At 47.1% G+C, this 22,508-nt stretch overlaps 1 long non-coding RNA gene across 1 annotated transcript in view; it reads right to left on the bottom strand.

Moving 5' to 3' along the window:
- Window positions 1-19,710, bottom strand: part of LOC148539692 (uncharacterized) — a 44,353-nt gene extending 24,643 nt beyond the window's left edge. The window contains exon 1 of the long non-coding RNA XR_015869869.1: window positions 19,495-19,710. This is a non-coding gene — a long non-coding RNA (uncharacterized LOC148539692). The remainder of the gene's footprint in view (window positions 1-19,494) is intronic.
- Between the last annotated feature and the right edge of the window lie 2,798 nt (window positions 19,711-22,508).

Raw genomic sequence — 22,508 nt, 5'->3', positions numbered from 1 at the left:
TTATGATCTCTAGCATAATATGGAAATACCTTTAGCTTTAAGAAGGCTAGTGTTGTCATTTACACATTTACAGTGGTTCCTTTAGTGCATCTCAATCTTATCTTAATGGTTATTCCATTAAACCAATGTTCCACATCTAGCACTGATAAGAACTAATAAGTTTGAAATAGCTGTATGCACCCTGTAATTAACCTTTCTTTAAATAGCACAAATGTATTATGCAGTGCTTTTACACAGAACTATAATCATTTACGTAAGTTATTTTCCTAATGGAATTTATAGTCTAAATTCTCATCCACGCAAACACTAAAGCCGCGTATCCACTACACGATTAAATGAAAGATTGAACGATAACGACATCGTTATCGTTCATTATATTGTGCAGTGGACATTGAGCCCACACTGAATGATATATTGTTCAGTGCTGTCACCCTCCCTCATCCCTGAACCAGCACAACCTGACGATATCGTCAGGTTGGACAGCAGGTGTAGGCGATGAGCGACGGCGTCAATGACCAGCAGAGGCGCGCATCGCTAGTCATTGATTTCGTATCCACTGCACAATATTGCAGATGATAACTATGTCATTATCATTCAATTGTTCGTTTTATCATGTAGTGCAGTGGTTCTCAAACTCGGTCCTCAGGACCCCACACAGTTCACTTTTTGCAGGTCACCCAGCAGGTGCACAGGTGTATTCATTAGTCACTGACATGTTTTAAAAGATCCACAGGTGCAGCTAACTGTTTCACTAGTAATTATGTGAGGAGACCTGAAAACATGCACTGTTTGGGGTCCTGAGGACCGAGTTTGAGAACCTGTGTTGTAGTGGATACGCGGCTTTAGATCAATTTTTCTTAAAGTAGCTTAACATACCAGTGTGTTTTTGGACTTTGGCAGGAGGCCAAATATCACAGGTGAAACTCACGTGATCATGGGGAAAATATACAAACTCTGCACAGATAGACAGACAGTTGGAATCAAACTCATACCACCTGTGAGGCAATGGTGCTAATCACTGAGCTACCCATATTTGGCTGCGCTACCAACCATCAATTCTGTCTGCAAAGTAATTTTTTGTTTTGTAAGGCAATGCTAATTTATAGCTGTTTTAAGAAGACTATTGCATTATACAATATAGTAGGGCTATAAAATGTTAGGATAAAATGATTACACAAGGTGGACTTTTCAACGGTGATGCATCCAAAGTGGCCGCTTTTTAGCTAAGCTCATCTGATCTATCTCCATCATACTATATGTGGCTGACTTTTGCCTCAGAAAACTGTAGATGCTGATGGAGACTGTGCCCTAGAGTAGAACAGTGTTTATATTTTGGAATCGGACAGAGAAAAGCTTACTCTTTCAGCCCCGAAGTCCTGCTGGTCCACTAGTTCCTTCTACCAACTCTGTGCACTGTAACGGTCCTCTGGGACACATATGACCTTGCTTCCTTCTACATTACCTTTGAGGTACCAGCTAAGAACTCCTTTGTAATTGTGTTAGGAGTTGTGCACGGTCTTGCTTCGGCCAGCATTCCTGTAGTATAGATATTCCAGTACCTTCCCCATTCTCTCAACTGACTTTCTCCTGCATATTTCTCTGCCCGGAGTTTCCCTATATTAATGGACATTACAGTGTTCTTGTGTGTATAGCTTACCTAGGGTTAGATGTACTAAGCTCTGGAAAACCTGTCGACATGACAGCCTGTGACATGACAGTTAGGAGTTGATTGGCTGGTAGTTTATCACTCTTCAATTTATCATTTCCAGAGCTTAGTACATCTCTCCAATTGAGTGGAATTCAATTGTTTTAGTGAGCTCGATCTCCCGTCTAAAGTGACAGGAGATTGCAGGGCGCTATTCAATTGATGCCGATCTTCACGTCGATCGCGCTCAAAGAGGTCGGGTTTGGCCGCATAAAACGGCTACACCCGACCAAACTGCTGGGCGCAACCGTAAAAAGTGCCTTTTTTGCGCCAAAATGGTGCCGGCAGCTGATCGCTCCCAACAGAACCATCAATTGAATAGCTCAGTCGGGCATGAAGGGGAGCTAAAACAATTGAATACCGCCTTTAGTCTGAATTTCCCATTCATTGTTTATTTTGTGTTACTTTGTTATTGCTAGTTTACACTCCGTGTCCTATAGTAGTTAGCCAATATTGATAGGAGTTTGCTAACCAATGATGGTCAATGGCCATTCCTACTACAAACAGCTTATAGTGCTACTCTTGAGCCGCATCCCTGTTGTTCCCGACCCCTGTGAAGAGCTTCTCCAATGATCATACTATTTGCTAACTGCCCCTTAGTTTGTTTGACTCAAGCTCTTTAATTGTTCCTTACCATCTACAGTCAGGTCCAGGATGAGTGACAGTTTTTACCTTTTCCCTTGTCTCTTTGGAATGTAAGGTTCCGGCTCCAGCCTGTTCTCCAGAGGCAATTGGATATCAAACTCTTCTACTTCTTACTGACCCATAAGGGGAAAATATGCCAAAATCTGCTGTGGATTCCCTGTATTTTTGTCATTTTTAGATGAACTTACTCTCCCTACAGCGTCACCCATAGTTCACACCCATTATTTTTTTGCATACATGCTCCTGCCTACATTTCTCAAATAGACTGCCCAACTTCAATTGTCACCTGTCTCTAGCCCTACAACCAGCCATGGACCATGCACCTGTGGGAGACTCCTGGGGTTTTGGCCTTTGTGGATATTATGCCTTCATTCTTCACAGGTTTGGGACATTGGCCACCTAATTATTTTGTAATTACTCTACTTTTCCTGTAGTGTGCCTTTAATACCTAGCTACCATGCAACATACAGTACCTTCTGTTTTGTATGCCTACTATCACCTTGTGGCCATTATGTTGTTGTACCAATAAGGTGATACTTTTTTTCTCATACTTTGACCAACTCTTGTTTGATATTTTATCTCTCTGTGCCATCTCAGGGCTATGATTCAGCTTTGGTAGTTCTATACCATGTGAGATTTTTGCTCCTTAAGAACCACAATCTACTTGATTTCCAATCCCTTGCTGGGGCACATTTGTCTACTTGGTTACGACTTGCCCTTTAATACCTATCACTGTGTCATTGACCCATAGCTCTGGTTAAATTGACCACTCAATGTTGGCATAGCATGTAAACTATTTCTCACTTAAGCTTACATTATTTTGTATGGGAGCCTGCACTTGTGACTTGTGTACGGTCAATGAGGGAATCCAATTAGCCCCCCATGCTATTCAATGAAATAGCATTTTCCCTGGATGGTAAATCAGGGGTTATTGTGTAGAAACCCACTGATTCCACATAATGGGTTTCCCCACATGCGAAAACCCTGATGATGTCTTTTTCTTGCTAACTCTTCCTCGCAGTTCCTGAAGCTGTAAGGAAAGGTCCACCTAGGGGAAATGACATGCTGGGTTAAACCCGCTAATTGAATTGCCAGTCGTGGGTAAGCACCGCGAGGTAAACCTCTTGCTAATTGGCAGTGGCAGGCTGCGCCGGGGGGCAGGGTGCCATGTGCCCCCCGGCCGCAGCATCATGCGGGCCGTCTGTGTCACTGTGACACAGACTGCACCGCGTGTGTAGCGCTGACCGGACGGAGTTCGGTCAGTGCTACACAGCATAAACACACAGCCGCCGGAGCCGGCAGCTGTGTGTTTGCTGTAATCAGCAGCGGAAGAGAGTCTGTCAGACTCTCATCGGCTGCTGCTGCTCCCACTGCGGGAGCCATCTTCCGGCTCCCGCAGTGGGTAACGGGAGAGACGTCGTCATGACGACGTCTCTCCCATAATGCAAAGCGGCTGGAGGAGCCGGTAGAAGCGTCGGGACCAGGAGCGGGAGTTTCAGGTAAGTGTTGTTTTATTTTTTTATTAAGTCTCTCTCTACTGGGGGGGGACTACTGGGGGCACTACCAGGGGGGGGGATTACTATGGGGGCACTACCAGGGGGGTATTACTACTGGGGCACTACCAGGGGGGTGGATTACTACTGGGGGCACTACAATGGGGGGGACTACTACTACTGGGGGCACTACAAGGGGGGGAGATCTACTACTGGGGAAACTACAAGGGGGGACTACTACTACTGGGGGAACTACAAGGGGGGGCTACTACTGGGGGCACTACAAGGAGGGGCTACTACTACTGGGGGCACTACAAATGGGGGGACTACTACTACTGGGGGCACTACAAGGGGGGGACTACTACTACTGGGGGCACTACAAGGGGGGACTACTACTACTGGGGGCACTACAAGGGGGGGGGCTACTACTGGGGGCACTACAAGTGGGTACTACTACTACTGGGGGCACTACAAGGGGGAGACTACTACTAGGGGCACTACAAGGGGAGGGGACTACTATTAGGGGCACTGCATAGGGGGGAGGGGACTACTACTAGGGGCACTACATAGGGGAGGGGACTACCACTGGGGGCACTGCATCGAGGGACCACTGCTGGGGGCTCTATATAAAGGGCAATACTGGGGGTACTGCATAGGGGGGAGACTACAACTGGGGCCACTATTTAAGGGGCATTGCATAAGGGTTACCACTATTGGGGGCACTGCATGGGGGGTGGACTGCTACTGGGGGCACAATATAAGGGGCACTGCATAGGGGGTACCACTATTGGGGGCATTATATAAGGGGCTTACTACTGGGGGCACAAGGAGCACTGCATAGGGGGGATCACTACTGGGGGCACTACTGGAGGCCTGCATAAGGGTGTTCTCTCCTGTGGCACACGGGGGCACTACGACAGGGAGCTGCCCCATATCTTTATTTTTACCTTACATTAATCCCATATGGACCCGCCTCCTCCCTGAAACACTTGAGGGGGGGCGGCGCCGTAGCACGCACATTCTTCGGGCACCTTGGCTACACGCTACTCCTCTGCCAGGGCCGCTTGCATGCATTTGCCCCCCAGGCTAAAAGTTGCCAGCCAGCCCCTGCTAATTGGGTTCCCCCCTATGTGATGCTACTGTTGACCTGTGCTCTCCCTATTACTGTGGTACACACACACACACACACATGCACACATATGCTGTTGCAATGCAAGAGGAGTATCAAGCATTAATAACTTTGGCAGAAAACATAAGTTATGAGATACAAGAATTACAGTACTTGACAGGAAAATATTGCAGAGTTTAGATTACTTTGCATTAGTAACACCTTTGTTCAAGCTATAGTTCCGCAACAAGAAGTTAATCTCTTCTTAAACTAGGGGTACACTGTACAATATATAAACCGATCTGTAGTGTGTACCACAAATCAACAAAATTCATCTTTTGATGAATTGTGTGGTTGCATCTCCCCATCTCATGTGCTGCACATCAGGTGGGACGATGCCACGGATGACGCAGTGTTGTTACATTATGCATGTAACAATATATATATCCCGCTGTACATACCCAGCTTTACATACAACAGTCAAAACTTGGGTTAGAGTGTCTATAAATATTTAGCAGTAATTAGATAATTGTGTATGTCTGTAATGTAACAGTTGTGCTTGCCACTAATCTAGTTCATGTGTTAAAGACTGGCTACATTTGTAAAAAACCAATGTACATAATTGAAAAAAAATTATGATTTTATTAATAGTCCTTTATTAAAAAATACCAAATATTTTAATCTATTCAGTCTAAGCTTTAAGTGTCATTTTATTTAAAGCGGAGGAGAGGAGAGGGGTTTATTTTTCATCTTTAGCAATGGACAATATCCAAATTACACAATACTTATGAAACACTGTTTGCAATGGCCAACAATTACTTTTTGTTATACATTCAAATATTTTTCCTTTTTTGCATTGTGAAGAGAATTTGTTTATTCAATAGCTATAGGAAATATAGAGTGAATGTATATTCAGTTTCCATTATACATTTTAGGTAGATATAGACGCAATATTTTTAATTAATGCAAATAAGTTTACTGTGTTTTCATTTCAAACAAAAAAGCACACCAACATGGCAATGTTATAGTTTTATCCTAGGTGCCTACATCTCTTCTCTGCATATATCTCATTGGATGCTAAATCACATGATTCAAATTATAGGGAAGCACAGTGGCACAGTGGTTAGCATTGTTGCCTCACAGCATGGACTCATTTAAAAACCAAGGACTTATGTGTACAGTGTTTTGTATTTTCTACCCATGTTTATTTGGGTTTCATGCACCCAGGTGTTCTGATTTCATCCCACACTCCTAAAACATACTGGTAACTTAAGGCGGGTATCCACTACCCGATTAAACAGAGTGATTGAACGATAACTACATCGTTATCGTTAAATCGCTTGTTAATTGGGCACAAATCGGGCAGTTTAATGTCGAAAATGACCAGCAATGCGGGCTCCCGCTGGTCGTTTTTGACATCTATCATCGCCCGAACATGGTGGTCAATCTGCAGATAACGACAGACTGGCCATGTTTGGGGATGAGGGAGGGTGCTTACACTGAGCGACTGATCGTTCAGTGTAGGCACAGCATAGACCGTGTAACGACTGCACGATTACAATGTCGTAATTGTTCAATCGTTTCACAGTCTGCTAGTGGATACGCACCTTAACTTGTGTTAAATATTAATAGTTTCTTATTAAATGAACCCTAGTGGTAAGGAATATTGGGTCTGATTCAAAGTTGTACACTATTCGCATTACGCAGTGCAGATGCAAAATATGCTAATGTCGCGGAAGGCGTCTTGTGTAAATAGACACCTACTGCCTGCTTCTGTCACCACCCCTTCCCCAACCTAGGTGACATGCTGCGGCTTACTGGGTACTGAGACCGTCATCGCAGGCAGAGATCGGAACATGCACAGTACAGGTCCAAATGCCCCCCAATCGTAGTTGTACGCAGCCATCAGGTTTGCGTACAACTTTAAATCAAGCCCATAAATGGTAAGCCCCAATTGGGCAGGGACTGATGGAATGTTTAAACATTTTATGTAACGTGATTTGTAATACGTAGATGCTTTATTAATAACTACTAATAATGGTTTCCTGTCCCTTTCCACTTTTACCTATATGGCCACGGAACACAGCTTCGAAAATATGCTAATGTTTAGAAAGGCTTACCTGAGCTTAGGGACGCCCACTGCTGCCTTCTCATATCCGTCCTACGACGTGCAACAGCGCAAACATCAGTAACATTGATGTAGCTTAGGCAGCCATGCAGCATATGCCGCAAGTCTTACCTGTCTCAAACACAGCGTCTCTCCTGACACACAGAGAGCTCTCATGCTGTGAAGGTGATCGCAGCTGATGAAATAGCGTTTAAATGGTCAGACACACCAGCATTTGCCTAGCCACCCCCGGCTACATCCCCCAAATGCTGACTACCCATCACTCACTTTGCAAATGGAGCCTCTGTGTGAACATAATCGCAAAATAGTCGCTGCGTCTGCACAGTGTGGGTGATGCGAACAATGGCAAACAATCATACGATCTGTGTAAAAATCTGCATTGCGTACATCTCTGAATCTGGCCCTTACGGTAGATCTGCTAAAAACCTTCAAGAAATGTTTATACCTAGCTCAGCTACCTCTTCTGTATGTACAGCACTCACATCTGCCTTCTGAGAAAATGCCATTTTCCCATCACTCTTTATTACTTCACTCATCAAAATATGCTCCTCAAAGCACATACTTTTCTATGTTTACACGCAATATTATAGCAGCATGGCTTCCCACGTAGCCCATTTCAACACTTATCTATCTACACCTCTATTGCATAGTATGTGGGTGGACAATACAAGTACCATATGTCTATCACAGTTATATTGTATTTATTTGTCATCTCGTTGTACAGCACAGTGCTGCCTTTTTCTTTGCACAGAACTTAAACATTCTGTTTTTACTTACGTACACAGCACAATTTCTCTGGAAAAACTGAATTATATTTTTATAGTGGGAACCTAAAGGAGCTAATTCAGACCTGATCGCAAGAGGCGGCCGCTGCTGGCAAAAAGGGTCCGGATATTTAAATTAAGCGCTCGCACTGTGTGGCGTAAGGACGCCCTCTATGTCTTAGCGAGCTACGGCACTGAGCGCTCGCTAGTGTATAAAGATGCCCCCTTTCTACTCGCAACACACGTCATCTCCAGGAATTGTAGGTTTAATCGGTAACATCGAGAGCCATCAGAGCTGCTCGCAGCCCTTGAGGTAGCCTTACCCCGCCGCAAGCACTGCGATCAGTGCTGGCTGAAACAGATGCAGGTGACGTGTAGAATGACGCTACTTTGCTAATTATGCACACCCTTTAAATTGCGTTTTGGCGGCCTGACACGCCTGTGTCCGCAACACCACTCCCCAAATTTACAAGCACCTTCCCCTGTTACCACCCACAAAAGGCACTTTCACTCAAAGTAGCGACCTGATAGTGGCTTACGAGCAACTAAAATCACATCGCAAAGACAGGCTTGCGCACGCGCACTGCAAATTATACGCATGCGCAGAGGGGCGAAAATCGCTCAGAGGGTCTGAATCAGGTCCAAAGTTCCTATATTTTTAAGTTGTATGCAGTTATCATGTAACATGCTCATTGCACCTATGGGTGGGATAGGAAGGGGTTACAAAAATTGTGTATGGGTCCTGCAGCTGCAATTGGTTGTCAGCAAAGTACAAGCTTTTGCAACAGTGGCAAAACTATTGCTGGAGCAGAGGGATGGACGCAATGATGTTGGTTATATTGGTTTCGGGTGCACAGGAACTAAAAACCGAAAATGGGGATTCACTTCAGAGGGATTTTACTAATGGCGCTGGCAGTGCTTTTATCTATAAAAATAAAAGCTACTGGTACTCAGAAAGAGGGTGCCAGCACTCACCTAAAGGTACACATTAATACAAGATTTATTGTAACTTATTTGTTATTTTCTAAAATGATTTAACAGATTTCTTCCTGTTTCCAGAACTAAAGGCACACATCCACTAGACGTGCATTTGGACAGCCACCTCTCCACCCGCGGTGTGCTGTGCTGTCCCTGCTGCCTGCTGTGCTGGATTTGGCACTGCCTGATACCACGCCCTCACCCACTTCCTGTGCCTCTGGACGAGGACTACAGAATTGAGGGACCGCAGCACATATATCGGAGATATCTGCTGCTGCCTCTCCTTTATACATACAGCTGATACTTAACATTTACGGGTATACTACAAAAGCGGGTGTTTTCAGTGGATATGCCACAAATATTATTTGATAAATAAGCCCCTTAATATCTGTGCTGTGCTTTCAGCTTAGAGTCCTGAAACCCTTTGACTGACTTCTGCTCTGTCTGTGTGCTCTATCATATAATTTTATGTCAATGTCACAATCAAAATCTGAATGTCAGATGCAGTTGGGATGTGATAAATTCTCCCTAAATTGTGATATATGAATACATCGCAAGGATGTATCAAATGTCGCATGGAGAAACAGAGCTTCTCTCAGGGTATTTTTGCAAAAATACCCTGAGAGTGTGACCATGCATGTGCCGCCGGCTTCAAGTGCAGTGCTGAAATAGGCAAACAGCCCATGGTAGAAAATACCGGCGCCGGAACCCGACAGCATTGAGATCCCGGCTCCAGTATCCCAACCGCCGGAATCCCAAAGGTAAGTATCTGGGGTTAGGGGAAGGGTTAGGAGCTAGGATTAGGCACTAGGGACAGGGTTAGGCCAGAAAGAGCCGGCCCTAGGCATAGGCATTCTAAACAAATGTCATGGGGCGACTTAAATGCCTAGGGGCATTCGGCTCTGCAGCCCCCCTCCCCTCTCCCTCATTTGGAAGGCAGTGCAGACTAGGTCAGGTCACTGTGGGATCATAGTGACAGCAAAGCCAGCCCAACGCGCATTACTCAGGGGTATGGTAAGGTATGCGGCAGCAGAGAGCATCACAAAGAGGAGCGTGCTGCAAAACTGGGTATCAGTGAGGAAATGTGATGGGGCAGCAGGCAGGTGCCGGGTCTTAGGGGACCGGTAATAGATAATTTTCAGTAATTATACCCTGCACCCTCCGGCACCCCCCCCAGGAGAAACTGGACCACGGGGGTTCGGGCGCAAGGCCATGCCCCTTCCCAAGAGGCCATGCCCCTTCCCGTGAGGCCACACCCATTTATATTGGCACTGCGCGGTGTACGTCTCTATTTGGGAACATGATGAAGATGGGTGGCAAATGCTTGTTGCATATAGTCTACACGAGGGGGCATGTCAGGGAGACTCCAGGTAAATGGGGAACATGCTGCTGTGGGAGCCTTGTCACAAACTCTGGGGGCATTTGTGGCACAAAGTCCATATGTAACAAACACATTGTTGTGTAGGGGGCATGTCATAGACTTTTGGTTCATATGGAGCACAGGGGCATAAGTGGAGAATGCAGTTGGGGACAGCTGGGGGCATTTTGTGCACAGGGGGTATGTGAAGAAGATACTGCTGGGGAGACAGACAGATGCCAGGGGAGTTTGGTGCATGGGGCATTTGAGGGAAAACCTGCTGTGGAATGAGTATGTCAAAGATGCTGGAGGCATTTGTGGCACAAGGTGCATGTTGGGAGGACGTTGCTAGGGAGCAGATGTTGTGGTTATTTTGGGGCACAAAGTGGGGCATGTCACAGATATTTAGGGCACAGGGGGCATGTGGTTAACATGGTGCCAGGGGGGCAGATGTTGGGAGCATTTTGCAAACATACTGCTAGAGCGAGGCAGATGCTAAGGGTATTTATTTAAGACATACAGGTGGGAAATACCTGGATGCGGAGGGAGCATGTCAGGGGGAACCTGGGGCCATGTGGGTCAGACAGGATTTTCAGTGGTGGGAAGGTGTGTCATGCAATTGAAGGGGTGGGTATGTGAGAGAGGAGGTGTTCAGCGTGATGTAATTGATGGTCTAGGCAGGGCTATATGTCCAAAAAGCTTCTTGCATACCACCTATGCTCACCATCCACTGTCTCACATCTGCACTCACCAACCATTTCACCCACAACTTATACTACCACTGTTTACTAAACCAGAGCCTTCATCTTGTGTGTCTCTATATGTAACCCTGTCTCTGGTATGCAGTCGGGATGCCGACGGTCTAAATGCCGACCGTCGGCATCCCGACTGTCTAATCCTGGCATAGGTCTAATGACAGGCATCGATATCCCAACACCTGTCATTTTACCTACGCCGGGAGCCTGACGCTCGGTATCCCGATCGAAGGTAAGCCAGGCGCCTGGCACGGATCAGCTGCGCGGGAGGGGGGGGATTAGGTTGGGGGCTCCCGGCGGGGACTTAGGGTTAGGCAGCTCCACGGTAGGTTTAAGCTAGGGGAAGGGGGGGTTAGGCAGCCCCAGGGGGAGGTTAGGGTTAGGCATCCCTGGGAAACTTAGGTTTAGACTGCGGGAAAGGGGGGGTTTGGTTTAGACACTTAGAGGGAGGTTAGGGTTAGGACTTGGGGGGGGGGTTAGGGTTAGGCACCCCTAAAGGAGATTTAGGGTAGGGAATTAGGTTAGCGATACTAACTGAAATTAGCAGTGTGGATCTTCACCGCTGCCGGGCTTCCATGCGGCCGGCGGTAAATCATACTGATTCCCTGTCTCTATAAGTGTGTCTCTCTATATGTAACACTGCCTGTATGCGTGTGTATGTCTCTATATGTAACCCTTCTGTGTGTCTCAAAATGTAACCCTGCCTGTATGTGTATAAATGTCCCTATATGTAACCCTGCTAGTATGTGTTTGTCTTTTTGATGTGAAGCCTATGTGTTTTATTTTTTAAGTACTATATATTCGTAGGCGAAATGGGCACTCCCAAGTAAAATAACAACAGTGGGTGCCAAGATATAAGTAGAAAATATAGTAGCAAAGTTGTGGCACTCTTTTGTGTAATTCTCATGTAAAGATGCATCGGTGCCCTCCTTAGTGGTACTCAGCGTCTTAATGTAAATTGTGTAAGTTTTAATCCGATGTTTCAGGCCGCAGCCAATCATCAGGGATACATCTATATATCTATATCTGCAGGCATCCGGCACTCATCAATGAAAAAGATTAATAAATCTGATATTTCGAATGACACTGCCTTGACTGAGCAGCTTTGTTACCTGGTTATATAAAACCCCTGGGTGCCACCTCACCCCCTTATCGATATATATATATATAATTTTTTTTTCTGGTAGGATTATCTGCTAGGGGGCACCAACCAAAATTGTGCCTAGGGCACCAAATTGGCTAGGGCCGGATCTGAGGCCAGAGGTTCCCAAATGTGGTCCTCAAGGCTCCCCAACAGTTCAGGTTTTAGAGATATCCCTGGTTGACCACAGATGGTTAAATCAAATTGACTGTGGTACTAAATAAGTCACCTGTTCTCAACCATGGATATCTCTAACACCTGAACTGTTGGGGAGCCTTGAGGACCGCGTTTGGGAACCTCTGGGTTAGGCACTAAGGTTTAGGGTGTGGGAAGGGGAAGGTTAGGTTTAGGCACTAGGGGGAGCTTAGGTTCAGGCACCAGGGAGGGAGGGTTAGGGGTAAGGGTTAGGGTACTTACCTGATGGTGTTGGGATTCTGACCGCCGAGATCCTATACCCAACCAGGTGGAAAAACATTTCTGTAAATTACTGGGATGGTGGATGAGCTGGTCCAGAGTAGGGATGTGCAGGCTCGGTTTTACTCGGATTTACTCGGTTCATATCGCCACTTTACCGCAAATTCGGATTTATTATATTGGCTATCCAAAACACATGATAGGCGCTAGCCAATAAAATGCCATTTAAAGATCTGAGTAAATCCGAGTAAAACCGAACCCGCTCACCCCTAGTCCAGAGTAAGTTACATGCTGGGCATCTTGATCTCATTGTTGGCAGTGGGAGCTGTGAGCAGGATGCATGTGTGCTCCTGTAATACCCTGGTAGGAATAATTGACGGTGTGTATACAATTCACTAACCTCTTGATTCTTCAGCCGAATTGTTTCCACTTCAGGTTCGCTAATGATGGAGGAGCTATGGAAGTACAATACCTGTCTCTGGTATGGCGTGCAAGGCCTCCGTGAGGTCGTTTTAATTGCATGAAAGAAATTAAATTGAGTAAAGGAACACTGCCCACAGGATGGGTGCACCACAATGACAAACAATATAAACACTGGATATGCAACTCATCAAAAATTAGCAATAATCACTTGTGTATCAATATACTCAATCTATGAACCACTTTTACACACACCATGGATCACACAATAACATGAGTGACTTTCCAATATTATACGCAATAGTATACATCACTCTCAGACATTACATTCAAGAAAGAAATAATTTTTCCAATATATTGGCAATATCACTATTTATTTAGTAAGTTTCCTGTAATATAACACCAAGGCAGTTCACTGTAACAATATTAATGGGATATAGTTTCGGTATACCTGAGCTCACATACGCGCACGCAAGGGGGTTTCTGAGTACCTAGAAACCCCCCCTGGCCACCGCTCCATCGCCGCACAGCTAAACATCATTTTATTTATTTAATTGAAGGGAGCTGCCGGAGTTCAGGCAATTGTGCCTGCTCTTACTGGCTGCGGCTGGAGCTGGGCTGGCTGACTGTAGGGGGAGCTGGTGTGGCAGTGTGCAGCTCCTTCTAGGAAGTTCTGATGGGGCAATGATTGCCAGAGGGCCAGGCTGAGCTGCCGCCGGGTGACTATATTTCCGGTGGTTTCTCCTGCACCCGGAGCCACAGGTGAAGTTATGTGGGGGGGTGCCCAGTGGGGGAACAGCTGCCGGCGGGGGATTACTGCCAGCGCTGGGGTTTACTGCCATCGGGGGGAGGGGTTGCCAGTGAGGGTGTTCTTTTTTAACTGATGCTGTACTTGTGTGCCTGTGTTTATGTTTTTCTATGAAAGATGTGTGTGTGTCTGCATGTGTGTCAGTGTCTGTATTGGTGTGTGTGTCTTTGTGTCTTTGTGAGTGTCTGTCCAGGTTAGAGTGTGTCTGTGTCATGCCGAACTGACTGTCCATCATCTATATATATAAATATATATATATATATATTGTGATAGGATCACTGGTAAAGTGGTCTGTGGCAGGTACATTTGTCCCAGATTCCTGTCTTTTGTGTTTTAAACCCCCAGGAGAAAGTCTGCAGTGTAGCAGGCTTGAGTTTCGGCTTTTTGAAAAGCCGGTTTTGGGACCTGGGGGTTGTGGGTGAGAGGAGAGGGAGGGCTCCACCCACGGCCACTCCAGGTTTTGGTTCTCGCAGCCTGGTAACAGGATTGTTAGTTTTCCACCTGAGAGTGGCCAATATAAGCCTAGTTTGTTTAGGGCTGATTATCTCACCTGGGAGAGCAGGCAGGGAGTTTGCTCAGAGACACTTGGAAACCTAACCATGAGTATTGTGCTGTGCTTTTGTTGCTGGCGAGGGCATTAGACCCTGCCAGGTTCTGGTAGTGAGGGAACTTCCTGTGAAGTTAGTGCCCCGACAGGGCTAGGATTTATATTTATATTTTCTTTATGTTTCTGACATTGTACAATAAAGACTGGCGCCGACCAGCTTGTACTTGCATCCAGACTGGTGTGCTGCTTCCCTGCTGCTGTGTGTGTGTGTAAGGAAGGAGCCCTCTACCCAGGAGAGGGACCCCCTAACCTAACTGTGTCACAATATGGTGGAGAATTCGGGCACCCACACACACTGAAGTTGCAGCAAGAGGAAAACTTTCCATTTAAAAATTAAAGGGACAGACACCCAATTTGTGAGTGTGGAAATAACACTGTGTCCTTGGAGTCCCATAGAGGAGGCATCAGCCAATGCTCAGAGAGGCAAGGTTCAGCTTCCAACCTACACCCCAGGACAAAATGGAGGACATTATTAAGGCCTTGCTTCAAGCTACAGCAGCTCAGCGGGAGACAAACAGAATTCAACAGGAATCTAACAGACTTCAACAGGTCGCCATTGAGGAAACCCGCCAGGCCTTAGAGGAAAACCACCAGGCCTTAGCGGAAAACAGCCAGGCCATAAAAGAGGTGGTACAGCACATGGTCGCCCGGCCCAGAGATGTTAATACTGGTCCTCCCACCACCACTCACTCCGTACGAGCCAGTCACTTCCTCCAAAAGATGACTTCGGGCGATGATGTGGAGGCCTATCTCGCCGCATTTGAAAGAACGGCCGAAAGGGAGAGTTGGCCCCAGGAGCAGTGTGCAAGTCTGGTGGCACCTTTTTTGTCTGGGGAGCCACAAAAAGCATATTTCGACTTATGCCTGGCTGATGCCAAGCACTATAAAAAACTAAAACAGGAGATCCTAACTCGCTTGAGAGTCACCACCTTTGTTCGTGCCCAACGGGTCCACCGCTGGGAGTTCCATAAGGACAAGCCTCCACGTTCACAGATGCATGACCTCGTCCATCTGTCCTCAAAATGGCTACAGCCTGAGACGCTGACAGGACCACAGATCGTGGAAAGGGTCGTGATGGACCGGTACCTGCGATCATTACCTGTGACTCTGCGCAAGTGGGTGAGCCATGCAGACCCTAAGTCCACGGACCAGTTGGTCGAGCTGGTGGAGAGGTACGTGGCGGCTGAGGAGCTGATGAGTATGCCCCACCGAGCCCCGATGGTGCACCGGCGAACTCCCAGAGACACTGGTAAGACTGAGGGTGTAGAACCTGGAGACAGGCCTGCCAGCCCGGGAAGGTTCTTTCCCCGTAAACGACTAGACATTAATATGACTCAGTGTTTCCGATGTGGTGGCTTCGGCCATATTGCCGCTAATTGTGCACTTACAACTGAACCTATGCAATGTGATACTGCTCATGTCTACCGCAGGGGGTCTTTCTTTGCACAGATAGCCTGTACGGCTGACCGGCAGGCTGAGACTGATAAGCACATGTGTGTACTCACTGTAGATGGCAACCGAGTAGAGGCACTGTTAGACTCTGGTAGCTTGGTGACACTTATAAAAGCTGAGCTGGTGAACCCCTTGAGGCATACAGGGAAAACTGTTGGTGTGACCTGCATACCTGGGGATACTCGATATTATGTTATGGCCGAGGTGAACATCGAGACACCATGTGGCTCTGCTATAGTTTCTGTGGGTTTGGTGCATGGTCTGGTGTACACTGCAATATTGGGGAGAGACTTTGCTCACTTCTGGAAGTTGTGGGAAAGCCGTTTTGTTCCAGAGGTGAACAACGCCGATCCATTTGAGAAGGTTGTCGATGTAGTGGAGGAGGGAGTTTCTTCTGAGTCAGAGTTATTCCCTTTTTCTACTATGGTTGGCGAACTAGAGAATGCGGAACATGACGGTGGCCTGCCAACTGATGTGCCTCCCATTGAGGTGGGAAGTGTTTTTGGGCCAGGTGATCATCTGCCTGATTTAGAGGTCAGAAGAGAGGTCTTTGCCGTGGAGCAGTTGAATGACCCTACTTTGGTAAAAGCCAGGGAGAATGTAAAAGTAGTTGATGGTAAACCCGTAGACCCTGATAGTCCTTTGTCCTATCCCCACATGGCAATGTGTCAGGATTTGTTATATCAGGTGACTAAGAAGGGGGAAGATGTTGTGGAACAACTAATAGTTCCCAAAGCCTACAGAAGAACAGTGTTGGATCTGGCCCATGGTCATATAATGGCAGGCCATCTAGGGGTAGAGAAAACCACTGACCTAATAATGCAGAGGTTTTTCTGGCCCGGGCTTCATAAAGAGGTATCTGACTTTTGCGCATCCTGCCCTGAGTGTCAGTATCATGCTCCCAGGCCACATTTTAAGGGTCCACTAGTTCCATTGCCTATCATAGAGGTGCCGTTTGAAAGAATAGCGATGGATTTGGTTGGACCCTTAATGAAGTCTGCCAGGGGACACCAGTATATTCTGGTCATAATGGATTACGCTACCAGGTACCCGGAAGCGATCCCGTTGCGCAATTCGGCAACCAAGACCATTGCCAGAGAGCTAGTTCATGTCTTTAGCAGGCTGGGTATACCTAAGGAGATACTAACTGACCAGGGTACACCGTTTATGTCCAAAGTCATGAAAGAGTTATGCCGCCTGTTTAAAATTGAACAGTTAAGAACTTTGGTTTATCACCCCCAAACCGATGGGCTGGTCGAGAGGTTTAACAAGACGTTAAAACACATGCTTAGGAAAGTGGTCGACAAGGATGGTAGGGATTGGGACTACTTATTGCCGTATTTATTGTTGGCCATAAGAGAAGTTCCCCAGTCCTCCACCGGGTTTTCACCCTTCGACTTGTTGTATGGGAGACACCCAAGGGGGTTACTAGACATTGCTAAAGAGACATGGGAGGGGCAGTCTAGTCCTTACAAAACGGTGATTGAGTATGTTTCTCAAATGCAGGAGAGAATTGCTGCGGTAGTGCCGATAGTGAGAGAGCACCTGGAACAGGCTCAACAGGCACAGCAGAGGGTATACAACCGCAATGCTCGGTTACGCAGCTTTGCTCCTGGGGACAGAGTGTTAGTATTGGTTCCCACTGTGGAAAATAAACTTTTGGCTAAATGGCAAGGGTCCTTTGAAATCTTAGAAAGAGTGGGGCAGGTCAATTACAAAGTTTACCAGCCGGGGAAAAGAAAGCCGGAACAGATATACCATATAAATCTGTTAAAGCCCTGGAAAGATAGAACGGTACTGTCGGCCGTCCGAGACCCTCCAGTAATGCGAGAATTACAAGATGGTTCTTGGCATTACAAACTTCTACATTTTCAGTGGAACACAGGCCAGGAAGCCAGCTGGCCAATGCTGACGCGTTGTCACACGTTCATTGTTTGGGGGCTTCAGTTGTTCCGCCCCACAGGTCGAAACAAAGGGGGGGGATATGTGATAGGATCACTGGTAAAGTGGTCTGTGGCAGGTACATTTGTCCCAGATTCCTGTCTTTTGTGTTTTAAACCCCCAGGAGAAAGTCTGCAGTGTAGCAGGCTTGAGTTTCGGCTTTTTGAAAAGCCGGTTTTGGGACCTGGGGGTTGTGGATGAGAAGAGAGGGAGGGCTCCACCCACGGCCACTCCAGGTTTTGGTTCTCGCAGCCTGGTAACAGGATTGTTAGTTTTCCACCTGAGAGTGGCCAATATAAGCCTAGTTTGTTTAGGGCTGATTGTCTCACCTGGGAGAGCAGGCAGGGAGTTTGCTCAGAGACACTTGGAAACCTAACCGTGAGTGTTGTGCTGTGCTTTTGTTGCTGGAGAGGGCATTAGGCCCTGCCAGGTTCTGGTAGTGAGGGAACTACCTGTGAAGTTAGTGCCCCGACAGGGCTAGGATTTATATTTATATTTTCTTTATGTTTCTGACATTGTACAATAAAGACTGGCGCCGACCAGCTAGTACTTGCATCCAGACTGGTGTGCTGCTTCCCTGCTGCTGTGTGTGTGTAAGGAAGGAGTCCTCTACCCAGGAGAGGGACCCCCTAACCTAACTGTGTCACAATATATATATATATATATATATATATATATTCACTGTATCAACAGTTTGTATGGTCCTGATGACGGGGCGAGAGCTCCGAAACTGTTGATATTTTTACAATACAAGCTATTGTTCTTTACACTAGTGTCCTAGTGCCGTTTGTTTTTTGGAGATATATATATATATCTATATGTATATATATATATTTGTGGATAGATATATTTTTGTATTTGGAAACCCCCCTTTCAAATTCCTGCGTTTGCCACTGGCTCAGGGTGGGAGATCCCAATATAAGAAGAGATGTATATGCATATACATAAAGCCCTTAAATGCAAGATTAATTCCTCCAAAAGACACAGTAGTGGGAATGATCCTGAGTGACAAGGACACTGGACCTCATTCAGAGTCGGTCGCTGCGGCCGCTCGGTCGTAAGGTAAAAGGGGCCGGATATGCAAATGAAGCACACGCAACTTGCGTCGTTAAGATGGGATCATTAGCTGGACGAGCAAAGGGAGGATGCGGCCGTAAGACTAAAAATACGCCCCCTTCTCGTTCGCATTACACGTCATCTCCGGGCTCATAAGGATTAATCGAGACCATCGGAGCTGTTAGTAGAGCTTAAGGTTGACCATACCCTCTCTTAAGCACTACGATCAAGTCAGTGTAAAAACCTCCCATGTCACATGTGCCATGACACTACTTAGTTAATTATGCACTCCCATAAAACGCTGTTTGCATAGTCAGGCACGCCAGCGTTTGGATCTCCACTCCCCCATTCACAAGCACCTTGCCCTGTTACCACCCACAAACGCCTCATCCTGTCACTCAAACTAACGACTTGGCTGTGTTCAAGGAGAGAGCAATTTCTGATCGTAATAGCTAGTTTGCGCACACGCATTGTGAATTTTACGCATGCACAGTTTAGCGAACATCGATGGCGTACCACCGAGCGGCCGCAACGACCGACTCTGAATGAGGTCCACTGTTCTCCCTAGGATAATTCAAGGGTCTTATCAAAAGCTTGCAACGTTCTCCAACACAGACTGGAATCTGCTTCCTTTCAACTAAAGGTAAATTAGTTGTCTCCCTTTACTACTAGCTTGGTCAGGAGTCAGTACACAATACTGGGTGGTGTGGGTAGGTACTCACTCAGTCCTGGTAGGTGTGCTGGTTCACCGGGTCTCTCACATGCATTACTGGATCAGGCTGCAGGGTCACTCTTTAGGTGCAGGGCTTCCCTCTCTGCATCAGCTCTTGTCTGAGTGCTGATAGCAGGGGTTTCCCCTGTTGCTGTGGCAGTCTCCTCTGCACTTGTGTGGTTACAAGTGTCGATGGGACTCCCTCTTTACTTGCTGCCAGCATTCACCCTGTATTCTCCCTCTGTGCCTCTCCGCAAGGCTGCATGTGAAGCTGAGGATCTGCAGCTGGATACTCTGTACTAATCAGTAACTCTCTGCTCATCAACAACGCTGTCTCTCCACACTGGCTCTTCTCTGCACTACTCAGCTCCCTTCAGGTGCAGGGCATATTTAATCTGTAGATCTTATTTCCCCTTCTTGCTAAGGACCTGGAAGTGACTTGAGTGAGGACGGAAGTGCAGTTCATGCCCATGAAGGCCAGCTAAACAAGAAAGTTACCCCACTTAAGCAAGAAAGTTGTCCCTGTCGCAGGCTCGTTGTGCTCACCACGCTTCGGGCATGGTGGCTCGCTATACTCGCCACATGGTTATATTCCCCCTCTATGCCCACTTGGATGGTAGGGAATAATGCTGGACACTGGTTGATGATGTCACGGTCCTCTCTGTGAAGGGAATTTAGATACTACCATTTTTAATCCCTTTCTCTGCCCGGGGCAACATTCCATGCCTGGGATTCCCGCTCTCAGAGTATCCAATTAGGGGAAGGTAAGGAGGCTTGCAGCTGGCAACATTGTATTGTCCCTAGCTGCATTAACCCATGTTGTCCCTGTAATTTCTGTAGATGTGGGCTGTGTGCAGCATTGCCTTGCTGGCTGCAGAAGCATGCTGGCACCTGTAGTTCCACAGATTTCTATGGGGGTACCACATTCATCCCCGCTTTCAATTATGTGTGCCCTCGCGCAAGTAAACTCTTGAGCAAAGTCTTTGCAAATCATCACTAAACTGAGGCATAAAAAGTCCATGCATCATAAACATTACAGTATTACATTTCAATAACAAGTAAAGCGAGCATGTAATCATCAAGCGTAAGAGAATCAACAAATTTCCATGTACCTTACGGGCAGTGTCCCTCTTGTGCTCCTAGTTGAACATCTCAAAATGGGGCCAGTAACAGTCTCTTCAGGGCCTCAATTTGTGTCTTGAGCTTCGGGAACAGATACATCTTCTGAAATCTGCGGTGACCCACTCTGTCCCAGGTATACATGACTGGACAGGAGAGGGCTATACATGCCTACCAACAGTTCCCAAGGATCACTCTGCAGTTTAGGAGCAACTTGGTTGGTTCGGGATGAGCATTCTATGGTAGTTATTCCACCTGCATCGGCTTCTTCATACTGAACGGGGTGGCGCTTGAGTTGATCTCGATGGACTAACGTTACCACTCAGTACGGGGTGAGTTCCCATTGGGAGTCCAATTTGCTATGGCGGCGATTATTTTTCTTCAGTATCCAGCTTCCCACGGGTATCGGATTCGCATTAGCACAGGTATCATAGTTTTGTTTCTGTCGTTCTCTAACAAGGTCCATGCACCGTGACACTATGGCTTGAGCTTCTTGCAATCTGTTTTGCTACTCCTGCACCCATGTGGTTTCTGGCAGGATCGTATTGCTGTGGAGGTCAAGCTGAAGATCGGCTGGGAGTTTTCCCAGCCATGCAAAGAGCAGGTAATACAGAGTATATCCCGTTGAACCATGTGGAGTGTTATTGTACACAAAGATTAATTCAGCCAACAAGGTGGGCCACTCTGGCCTTTGTTCGAGCAGAACAGTTCGTAGTAGATTTATAAGGGTCTGGTTCATTCTTTCACAAGTGCCGTTCCCTTGGGGGTGGATGCGGTCCTTCATAACTTTTTGCATCCGTACAATGGGCCTGATTCAGAGCCGGGCGCTCTGACAGAGCGCTTGCTCTGAATCAGGGCCGGCCTTTTGTTTTTTTAGATCGGCCTCCTGGCCGCTCGCATAGCTGTGGGTGACCACCCACAGTTATAGCGAGCAGCCAGGAAGATGGTTGCGGTGGTCAAGACCATCGCAACCATCGGGCTTGTGACGAGACCCTTGTGATAGGGTCTCGTTGCCGCAAGCCCCAGAGTGCTTTCGGCTCTAACAGAGCCGAAAGCACTCCCACTGACATCACTTGTGATGTCAGTGGGGCCGGCCCCAGATGGTAGGCGTTCCCATGGGAATGCCTACGTCTGGGCAGCCACGCCCCCAGCCCGCCCACCAAAGGGGGCGTGCTATCACTCAACTTCAACAGCATGCCCCCTTTGGTACAAGACCCAGAGTGTCGGATTGCCCTCGCGAGCGGGTCTGAATCAGGCCCACAGTCCACAGGGGTTTTGCTAATTTTTGGCTCTGATATAACTTGACTGCATGATTATTGGGGTTTAGTACATGTACTGGGACTTGCCCATTCTCCACCGTCACTAGTGCGCTGGCCATCACCACATCGTGTTTGGCCAATATCAGTCATGGCTCGATCAAGGCTTCATAGGTTCGGCCATTGGGTCCGCAGCGGGTTTTTCCCACGGGTTTTTCTCTGAGTTGGACTGCAGCCTGACAGGCTTGCCATCTGTGAGCCGTACCTTCCCGACTTCTTCGATACTCCGGACAAATCTTTGATGCCCTTGTAGGACCTTAATGGTCTTTTCTAGAACCAGTTGGCCCCTTGGCATTGCCTTGGTCAGCTCCCCCTTCAAGGTCGACACTAACTACATGCAGCTTCAAAGGGACGAGCAGAAGGTGCTGCAGACTTTTTTTTTAATTTTCACCCCGCCACTGCATGCAGCAGCAGGGTGAACACACAGTACAGCTGGAGCCAGAAACCTGAGGAAGGAGTGATGGAGAGCCGGAGAAGGACCATGCTGAAAGCAGGTAAGTATAACACAAGCTGCCGTCTGAACGGCAGCTTGTGAGTGCTTTCAGGTGCTGTACACCGTCTGGAGATGGCGTATATTTACATAATCAAT

This window comes from Taudactylus pleione, unplaced genomic scaffold (genome assembly GCF_031769625.1).
Source record: "Taudactylus pleione unplaced genomic scaffold, aTauple2 ptg000021l, whole genome shotgun sequence".
Lineage (NCBI taxonomy): Eukaryota > Metazoa > Chordata > Amphibia > Anura > Myobatrachidae > Taudactylus > Taudactylus pleione.
This window is presented reverse-complemented; position numbering and strand designations above follow the sequence as displayed.